Source organism: Ranitomeya variabilis, chromosome 2 (genome assembly GCF_051348905.1).
Source record: "Ranitomeya variabilis isolate aRanVar5 chromosome 2, aRanVar5.hap1, whole genome shotgun sequence".
NCBI classification, from domain to species: Eukaryota; Metazoa; Chordata; class Amphibia; order Anura; family Dendrobatidae; genus Ranitomeya; species Ranitomeya variabilis.
Genome location: NC_135233.1, coordinates 57,331,605 through 57,341,819, shown reverse-complemented (window position 1 = coordinate 57,341,819; position 10,215 = coordinate 57,331,605).

Here is a 10,215-nt window from a genome sequence, read left to right as displayed (position 1 = left end):
TGCCAAGTCTGTCTAGGACAGCCATTTTAAGCCTGTGGCGTCTGACAATTGTGACAATAGGTTTTCTATTGCATCCATACTTCATTCTGTATGCGCGTTCAGGCAGGAGCCGTGCACTCCTGGGTCATGATCTGCACAATTCTGGAGGGCTTTTTACTGTTCCAATACTCTAATCCGTGTGCGCCCTCAAGCAGGAGCTGTTCACTCCAGCCTCCTGTGCTGCAAACTTCCCGAGGACTTCCTGTTGCATTCATATTTCAATGCGCACATTGGAGATTTGCTTTCCTCTCTCATAAGCTATGCATTTCATGGGGGATCCTGCTTGCAATTAAAAGGGAATTAAAAATGGTTTACTGACCTATACAATCCCAACAGGTGCAAAAGGACAGAAAATGTTATATATGCATCTCCAGTTCTGTATTTTACATTTGGAAAAACAAATATTTGTGTCCCTTAAAAAACGATCAGTTTAAAACTCCAGAGGAGAAAATAATAAAATTATCACATAACAAGAGCAGTACTACAATGAACTATAAGAAAACTTAATAATAAAGTGTTTACACAGTATGAATATCATTGCAAATATAATTTAGCAGAGATCTTTGGATAATTTGATTAATTTTAACTGGATTTTTGAAAATAACTTGTTTCTGTCTACAAAAGTGGTTTTAAATGAAAAGCCAAAATGCCTCATATGAAAGTTGACTTAGCAAGTTAATTACTTTAATACATTATGAAATTGCAAATACACGTTGGATAATATGCAAATAGTTCTTGGATTATTCATACCTTAAAGAGGACCTGTCAGCTCATTAGTTATGTCTGTTTTAGTAAATTAATATTTGTATTTCCCATGGCAAAATAATTCTGGAGTAGATAAGGACCCTGCTGTTTCGGATTCCAATGCATTTCCTTATGGAATGAAGTGAAGAAATTGGAAATTGGGAATTATCATTTTACTTGTAGGTTTGGTGCCTTGACATCTTTACACTGCCATCAAAAATCTGAATTGCGTTTATACTGTGCGCTTTTCTTGTTTTTTTTTCTGCCATTTTGAATTTTAGGTTAAAACTGCACCTGAAAAACCAAATTGAAAAAAAAAACAGCAATTTCATCACTGTTAGGTGGTGTCTTTTTTACTGCATTTGCAATGCAGTAAAAATTATATTTCAATTTTAATACAATTATGAAAATACAAAATTTATATTTATGGCACGTTTTGTGTTTTACTATTAAAAAATTCGTTTGTGGTATCACATTTCGAGAACCATACGTCTTCCCTCTTATTGTACCATTTTGGTGTACATACAGCATTTTGATGACTTTTTAGGGGCTTAATGGGTAACATCGCTACTTGTTGAGAGTGTAAGGAGTAAGGAGACTTACAGGCCATTCAATGCTCTTCTGGGAAACTAAATATGCAAATTGCCTCTTCAGATAGGTAGAGAACTTGAACATATCCACCATTTAAATGGAACAATAGCGGGTGGATGTGCAGTACTTAGTTGCAGACACTATTCAGTCAACAGAGCTGTGCAGCTCCATAACTAAGCAGTTCTTGTCGATTCTGACATGAGAAACAGCTGATCGGCAGAGGTGCCTATTGTTGCATCTACACCGATCAGACATTAGTGACTTATTCATCAATGTTAAATGATAGGCCATCAATGTTCTGTGCTAAAAAAAACCTTAAACAATCCGTGCCATATGACTTAGGTTAAAAGCCAAACTAGCAACTACATTTGCAGACACATGTTTTGGGGTGTTGTCCCTGCTCAGTGCAAAGCAAGAGGTCTGCTTTGGCTGCATAAGAGGCCTCTGGCTGGAGTTTAAGGTTAACATCTCTCTTGGTGGAGAGTGACAGTGCAAGGAGACTTATAGGCCGATATTCACTTCTGTGATTTCTACTTACAGTAGGTAGCACTAGAGTTCAAGTCCTCTCTCTCTCTGAAAAAGCTATTTGTATGATGACTTTTTATAAATGTTTTTGGAGGTGAATTGACCATAGAACTACAGTTCTGACATTTACATATTACATTATTTACCGTGTGATAAGTAGCACCATATTTTAATAGTTATATAGTTATATACATAGTAATACTTTTTTATAGTTTAGAGAGTTTTAAGCAACAAATGGGAGTAGTTGGTTTAAAATTATGATTTGTATATACTGTTTGTATATATATATTTGACAACTTTAAAAATATTATTTTTAATTTTTCTTAGTTGGGAATCATTCAATTTATTGGTACAATGCCACTGCAATAGTGAATTAGCAGGGCTTAATAGGGCTTAATAGGAGTGCTAACATTACAGTCAATAATCACTATGATGTGAGCAGGGGCTTTGACTCCTTAGTGACAGGGCCACATTTTTTAAAATCTGACCAGTGTTACTTTCCATGGTAATAACTCTGAAATGCTTCAACATATCCCAGTGACTTTGAGAATGTTTTTTCATGGCACATCATACTTTATGATAATGGTAAATTTAGGTTGATATGTTTTGTGTTTATTTATAAAAAATCTAAAATTTTGACAAAAATTTAAATAAATTAGCAATTTTCAAACTTTGAATGATTATCCCTTTAATCGAAATAACCATACCACAGAATAACATCAATAAATAGCATTTCCCTCATGTCGGCTTTACATCAGCACCATTTGTAAAATATTATTTTATTTTGTTCGCATTTTAGGAGGTTTAAAAAGGTAGCAGCAATTTTTCATTTTTTCATGGAAATCTACAAAATTTGTTTTTTTGAGGGACCTATCCATGTTTGAAGTGCCTTTAGGGGTCCTATATATTAGATGCCAAAAAGCGATGACATTTTAAAAATAGCAATCCCTGACATATTGTATACTGCTGTCGGGTAGCTTATTAACCCTTCAGGTGCTTTTCAGGAATTAATGCAAACTGAGATGACAGGAATGAAAAAGTGTATTTTTACCACCTAAATATCGCTAACTTCTGAACAGGCTGCTATAGCCGGAAGACTCTAAGGCTGTTATATGGTCGTTAACCGCCATGGCAAACATCGGGACCACACAATCATGATCTCAGGATGCCAATGGGGATAAAGAGGAAGCCCCCACAATCTGTTAACCATTGATATGATATATTCATTATTGACAGCAGCATCTAAGGGGTTAACCAGATATGGATGGTGACCACACTGATCGTGGCTGATGCAGCAAGTTGTCAGCTATAGTGTACAGCTGACAGCTGTTGGATTGTCGCCTGTATGGGGATGCTAGCCTACTATATTTTAGGTCAGTAAAAAGACATATTGAGAGTCATTAAGGGTTAAGCCCGCCCCGACACTTTGCCTGACAGCCAACCCTACACTGATACACTGCAGAAGCGGCTGTCAGTCGGTGTCAAGGCGTGGTTACAGCTGCTGCTCATAATGCTAACTGTAATTGCCCCCCTGTCACACTGGCATGACTGAAAGGCGATGCCCGGGAAGAAAAAAAAGTTTATTTTCTCCTATGTACTGAACTCTCATTCCGGCAGCCGGGCACCTTCCTAACAATATTAATCTGCAGGCTCACCCTATGTCTGGAGACTAATCGCATTATCCAATCTGATAGGATCCCGTTAATTACCTAGTACAGTTGCATACTTTGGAAAACTCTAAAACTAAAGCTAATTAACATCTAACTTCAAATACATAATCATTGTAATATTTCCCAGATAACCAATTGAGGGTAGACTCACTGCCCTACAAAAGATAAAGGGTTCTGCTTTGTATTGGCTAATAACACACTGTATTGACATTAATGAATTCGTGTTGGACCAGCAGGAATTTTCTTATGGATGTAAACGATAATAACTTAATTGTCATTATGTACTTTGCACAATAAAAACAGGCGTATTCATTATGTGACATTGTTTGTGCTTGTCTCTTTGGATTAGGGGATATAGCAATTAGAAGGAGCTTCAAAACTCCTGGAGTGGATGCAGAAGAATGTTCGGTTATATTTCTAGTTGCTTCTTACAGCTAATTGGGTAGAAATTGTGGTTAATTGCTTTGTATTAAATATTATAATGTCTCTCAGCACTGCAGGATAAAATAGTTACTAGCAGATATTAACCTTAGTTCAATCTTCAACTTAGTATCATAGTTACCAACGTTTTCCATCAGTTTCCAGGGACACTAGGCAGCTTAGCGCCTCAGAATGCTTTAATTGGAAATATCTTAGAATATTTAAGTACTACAAAAATAACATTTTAATTTGTATTATTTCAAAAAGCTTTTTAATTACAAGAAAAGAAAGAAATGCAAATCATCAATTCCAGGGGCAAAACTGCAGAGGTAAAATGACCCCTATTAATTTCATTAACAAAGTAATTAGGTGACATATCGGCAGAGCAATAATTTAAGTTGGTCAAGCCCTACGTGGCTTCCATGACAATAAACGTAGAAAATTCCCCTAGGATCAATTTTGTAAAAATCACTTTTTTTTTTTACTTTTGAAAGTACACATACTAAAGCGAATCTGTAATCCAAAATTGACCTATTGCTGAAATCAGGATTATATGGAAAACAAAATGCAGTCTGCCGGACATGGCATTTCTAATAAATGATATTGGAACAGTCTGTTGAAATATACAGGGTGGGCCATTTATTTGGATAGACCTGGATGGGCCATGTATATGGATACACCTAAATAAAATGGGAATGGTTCGTGATATCAACTTAATGTTTGTGGCACATTAGTATACGGAAGGGGGAAACTTTTCAAGATGGGTGGTGACCATGGTGGCCATTTTGAAGTCGGCCATTTTGGATCCAACTTTATAAATGGCCCACCCAGGTGTATCCATATAAATGGCCCACCCTGTATATAAGACAAAAAGGCTAGCTCACCCAAAAAATGAAGGATCAATGCAAGTAAACTTCCGATGCCACAGGAAAGCCAATTAGAAGAAAAATATTCCATCATCAAAATCTTCATTAAAACACTTGTACTTTAACTAAAATTAGTTAAACTATTTCAACTACAGTATCGACCATAACTAGCAAACTCTTCAGATTGTTGTCTTTCAGAAGTCTGAAACTTGTTTACTAGTTATGATTAATACAAGAGTTGTGAATTCTTAACTCATTTCCATTTGAAAAGTGTTTTTAATGAAGATTCCGATGCTGGAATTAAATTTCTCCTAAATGTTTTGAAAGGTCCATAAATGCTGAAACACAACAGCACCTGGACTTTAGAGATTATTATTTGTCAGATTTTTTGTTTTGATTTTTTTTATTTTCAAGATTATTCAACAAAAAAATCTGAAATTTTGTAATTTTCACAATGGTCATCATTAAGGCAAATATTACATTCATACTTCCTGCTCTGTACAGATGACTTTTCAACAGTCTGAAAATCATTTACAGGCAGGATTACAATAAAAGTTAACACCTCTGTAGGCAGCATTAACATTCATAATAGATGGTGGTCACAGCTATCTTTTTCATCCTCCATTCACAATGATCTTTTACCAGATCAGATCATGCCTACAAATTTATCCTGTATAACTCCAGTATGACTTCCTGTACATCACAGGAAGTATGAGTCCAGCTCCACCCTTCCACCTCTTTGGTTGACAGCGCTGGTTTGACTTGGACTAAAGCTGTCTTGACTGAATTCCTTACAGCATCGCAAAAGTCATATAACAAAGACCAAAAGAAAGTCTGTTCTACACATTTGTAGGAATTAGGATGCAACAGCTCTGACTCAAGTGATCCAGTGCTGTCAATTAAGTAGGTTGGGAAGTGCTGGACTGCATAAGAGAAGGTGCACGGGATCATATAGCACCACCTAGGGTGCACCAAACACCTAACTGGTATAAGTAATTTAAGTCATATTTCTAGACTTCTAGAAAAAATTATCATTGTGATAAATAATATTAAGGTTTTATTATTCTTAGAATAAGTTGTCCTATATGACAATGTGTTTTGTTTAAAAAGTCACATAGATGTGACAAACTCCCTTTAGCATAAAAACCTGATTTAAACAATAGGTCACGAGTCACTAAACATTCTCTTTAGTAGCTTGTATATTTTTTTCAACCTTAAAAATTATTGTATTATGTTAAAAACCTGGGGTTCTGCAACTTTTGGCCCAATCTTTACAGGTTGTGAAATTTCTTAGAGGCAAATGGATTATTTTTCCAAACTGCAGTCTAAACCAAATAAGAGATCCTTAGATAGCGTCAACTCTCCATTATGTTGCAGGATAAATACTGGTGGACTTTTGGCTAGATTAAATTAGCCCATCCATGCTGCTGTATACGATATTGCCATTTTCTATACTCCCAAAAAAAGTCTAAGATGTATTTGATCTTGTTTATGCATTCAACAGTGAATAAAGTGAAAATTGTTATTTTAACAAATTTCCTATTTTTTTTACTTTTTATTGAATTTTCAGTGGTGCCAAACAGAAAGGGACATTGAGCTTCTAAAATATTTTCGATTAAACTTAATAGAAGCACAGCAGTATTTCTCGTAGAAAACATATTAGTTTGTTTAGTGAGTTCTGATTAGAACAAAGGCCTATCATACATATATCAAACAATTAATTATTAATCACTCCATTAATTATCTCGTATCCCATGATTGCAGCGGATTGTGCTGCTGCCGCAAGGTTTTAGTGAAAACTGTTTACTTTAGAATAAACCATAACATTATCTTTTTTTCTGAAAAACTAGTGCAAATGTTTTAAAACTGTCAGAGAATGTTTCTCATACTGGGCAAGCTGGGACTTGGCTGGGGACTTATTTTGTAAATAAAGGCCCTAGCAGTGTCTTTCCAGATGTGATTGATCACAACTTAGTAAGATGGGCAAATGTATTCAAGTTGAATTAAATTCTACTTACAGTACATTTTACAGAAACCTGCATTTTGGAGAATAAACTTTTTTGTAATTTCCTCTAAGCCAATTCAGGAAAATGGCGGCAAGCGGTTGTCATTTTGCTGAATAATAGAGAAGCCAGCAAAAACTTTACAAAGAAAAAGAAAACATAATCATCTCCCTGGCAGCTCCCACTGCTCCTTGCCAGGTCCTCTGCACATCTGTTGCACCACTTCTTTGGCCTAATTTCAACTCCAGGCCAGGGCTTTGGGCTGGGAACAGGCCCTGAGTTGACAGAAGTCCCAGCCTAGAGTGAACACTGGGCCCAAACTTCCAGCCACAGGCCCGGGAGATCACTGAGTATACCAGAAGCCTCAGATTAGAGTGAACACTGGCTGGACAGTGAACAGGAAGCAGTGAGGATAGCCAGAACGGTGAGAAATGGATTATGTTTTTTTCTTTTTAGCCTTTTGCTGGTTGCTTACCTCTCCAGTTTTCTTGTCCATACATCTGCTGCATTGTGTTCATTCTTGGCCAGGGCCTCCCGCCATGAGCAGGCCCTGGAGTTCATTGCACATACACTTGTGGCCACAAATTTTGACCTAGAGTGAAATCTGGGCTACGAGTTATGGCCACAGGCCCTACATTGCACATGCGCAGTTAACTCTGGGGTTTGCTCACAGTTGGAAGCCTCAACCTAGAGTGAATACCAGGCCACAAATGCTATGCAACGGAGGTGACAAAGACCAGACAGCGAGCAGGGAGCAGCAGGAGCTGCCAGACATGTGAGTGATAAGTAGAGTATACATATTTTTTTATTTTTTACATCTTACATTTACTATGCTCCGGGGTCTGCCCCCTTTTTTCTCCACATATACTTTTGATCATTGTGGCCAAAGAGTTCTATTTTAACCTCTTTTCGGTCCACAGGACTTGCTTCCAAAATGCATCAGGCTTGTTTACATTTTTTTTTGCATAATTTTTATACTGAATTTGATGGTGCAGAATCAGGAGAGATTTTCTTCTGATGACTCTTCCACGAAGGACATGTTTGTGCCGGTGTCTCTGAACAATGTACCACGACTCCAGAGTCTGCTAAATCTTTCTGAAGGTCTTTTGCAGCCAAGTGGGGATTCTGATTTGCCTCTCTAGCAATTCTACAAGCAGCTACCAGTGAAATTTTGCTTCCAGACCTTATCCTGACCTCCACTGCTCCTGTTAACTGCCATTTCTTAATTACATTTCAAACTTGAAAACTCTTTGCTATCTTCTTATAGCCTTCTCCTTCATTGCGATCCTTCACCATTTTCAATTCCAGAGTGTTAGCCAGCTGCTTAGAGGAAACCATGGCTGCTGGTTTTTTTTGGCACAAGGTTAGAGGAAGCTGTGTTTTTATAAAGCTGGGAAATTTTCATCACCATCACCCGGCCTTTCCTATTGATGATAGTGAACAAGCCATAACCCTAACGGGCTAATTAAGGTCTGAAATATTGGACAAAGTTATCCGAGTACACAAAACTCTAAAAGTACCCAAACTTTTGCATCAACCTATTTTCCTTTTTGCAATTTTTAAAATGAAATACAAATGAGATATTTTTTTGGCTAAGATACAAGGAAATGTGTCATCTTAGTCCTGCTAAAAATGACAAATTTGGCAAGCATTATACATGTTTATAGTCACCTTTAACCTTTCTAAATTCTTGTGATTTGTTCCCTTTGCTACCAATAATAGTTCCATGTTGGGTCTCCTAGTTTAACCCTCTATTTCCAAACTTTGCTAGAATTGTGCCCCATCATCTCAGTATCCCACTTTACCAACAAGTGAATATTGTATCATCCACAAAGACAGAATCACCAGACACGTGATACATATTATTGTTTTCTTGCTTTGTATTTTTTGTGTTTTCATGGGAAATGTAAGGTGACGTTTTGCACTTTAAGTACATTTAGGAAACCTACAACAACATCCTAATTACACAAATACAATGCAGTTTGAGACTTTTTACATTTCGTTGCACGCCATTGCTCCTCCATGCCTATGAAAAGCAGGTATTTCTAAAATAGAGCCTCATTTCCAGAATAGAGCTGACAGAGCTGACCTAATTTACATGTGACAACTTTACTTAGATGTGTCATGTGATGTGAGGAAGAAGCTACTTAAAATATTCATCAGAAAATATATTTAGATCAGATTCTTTGGAAGCGTCGAAAAGTTTTCAGCACTGTAGTAAATAATTAGTGATATTTCTTGAACAGACAAGCACACGGCGAAGATAAAAGGTGGCACAATGCACATCAACACGTACTTAGGATGTGGAAAAGTGAATAACCGTCTCTGATACAAAATTTTCAACGCCATCACCCTCCAACAGTCTCATGCCATTTATAATGCTGATCATGTGTTCATTTTTGACATATGACTATAAATCTCCCGTCCCCCTTCCCGCACATAGACATTTACCTACAGAATAAACCATACAAACTTATAGGGGGTATATTAAGTGAACCATTTATTACCTATTCACAAGAATTTTTAAAAAAAATTAATTATTGGTGCTTGGGGGTCACACACTGAAGCCCATAGCTTTCCCAAGAACTAGGATGGGAAAAAACTACAATCTATTTTGCTCCTGAAAATGAGAATTGTAATTATATGTCATCTCTAATAGACACAAAGTAAAAAAATAAATAAATAAAAGTTTTACAATTAAAACAGTTTTATGACATATCAATCAGACACGTAAAAAAAAAATTGTTGATGCTTCAGCACATAGCAGTCTGTTGATCTCAAGATATAGTGTATATTCCTAATGTTACATGTTTTCTTTATATGCTACAAATAATCAAACATTGTTTCCTATGTTTATTTATCCATTTCCACAAGAGAAAAAAAATCAAGTTGCTTGATAGACATTAAAATGGACTCTTGTAATAGATGGTGATGTCAAGTGTTGCAATTTACTGGAAAAATTCAATCTCAATGGAAATGTACTCTTCAGTGAGTTAGAGATGTAACATTCTATAGAAAATTGGGCTACCTCTAGCTGTTTTCTTAAAATATGCAGCAACTTGTAAGGTTACAATTTTTCCACAATTGGTTACTGGCAAGCAATCATAAGGCAGTATGGTTAAAAATAAATACTGTATGTTATTATTACCAGCTTTTTTGTAAGGGGAAATTGCAGCTATTTTTGAGGTCAGAAATGACTGTTGAACAGGCTTTGAAGCAATCATGTAAAGAAGGACAAATTGAAAGTAACTCATCTTCTTGAGCTGCAAGTTGAAATATTACCTACTGTACAGCCTGTATCTGAAAATGGTGTTTAAAATTCTGAAAATGATAGAAAGGGGTTAAACTTAAAAAAAT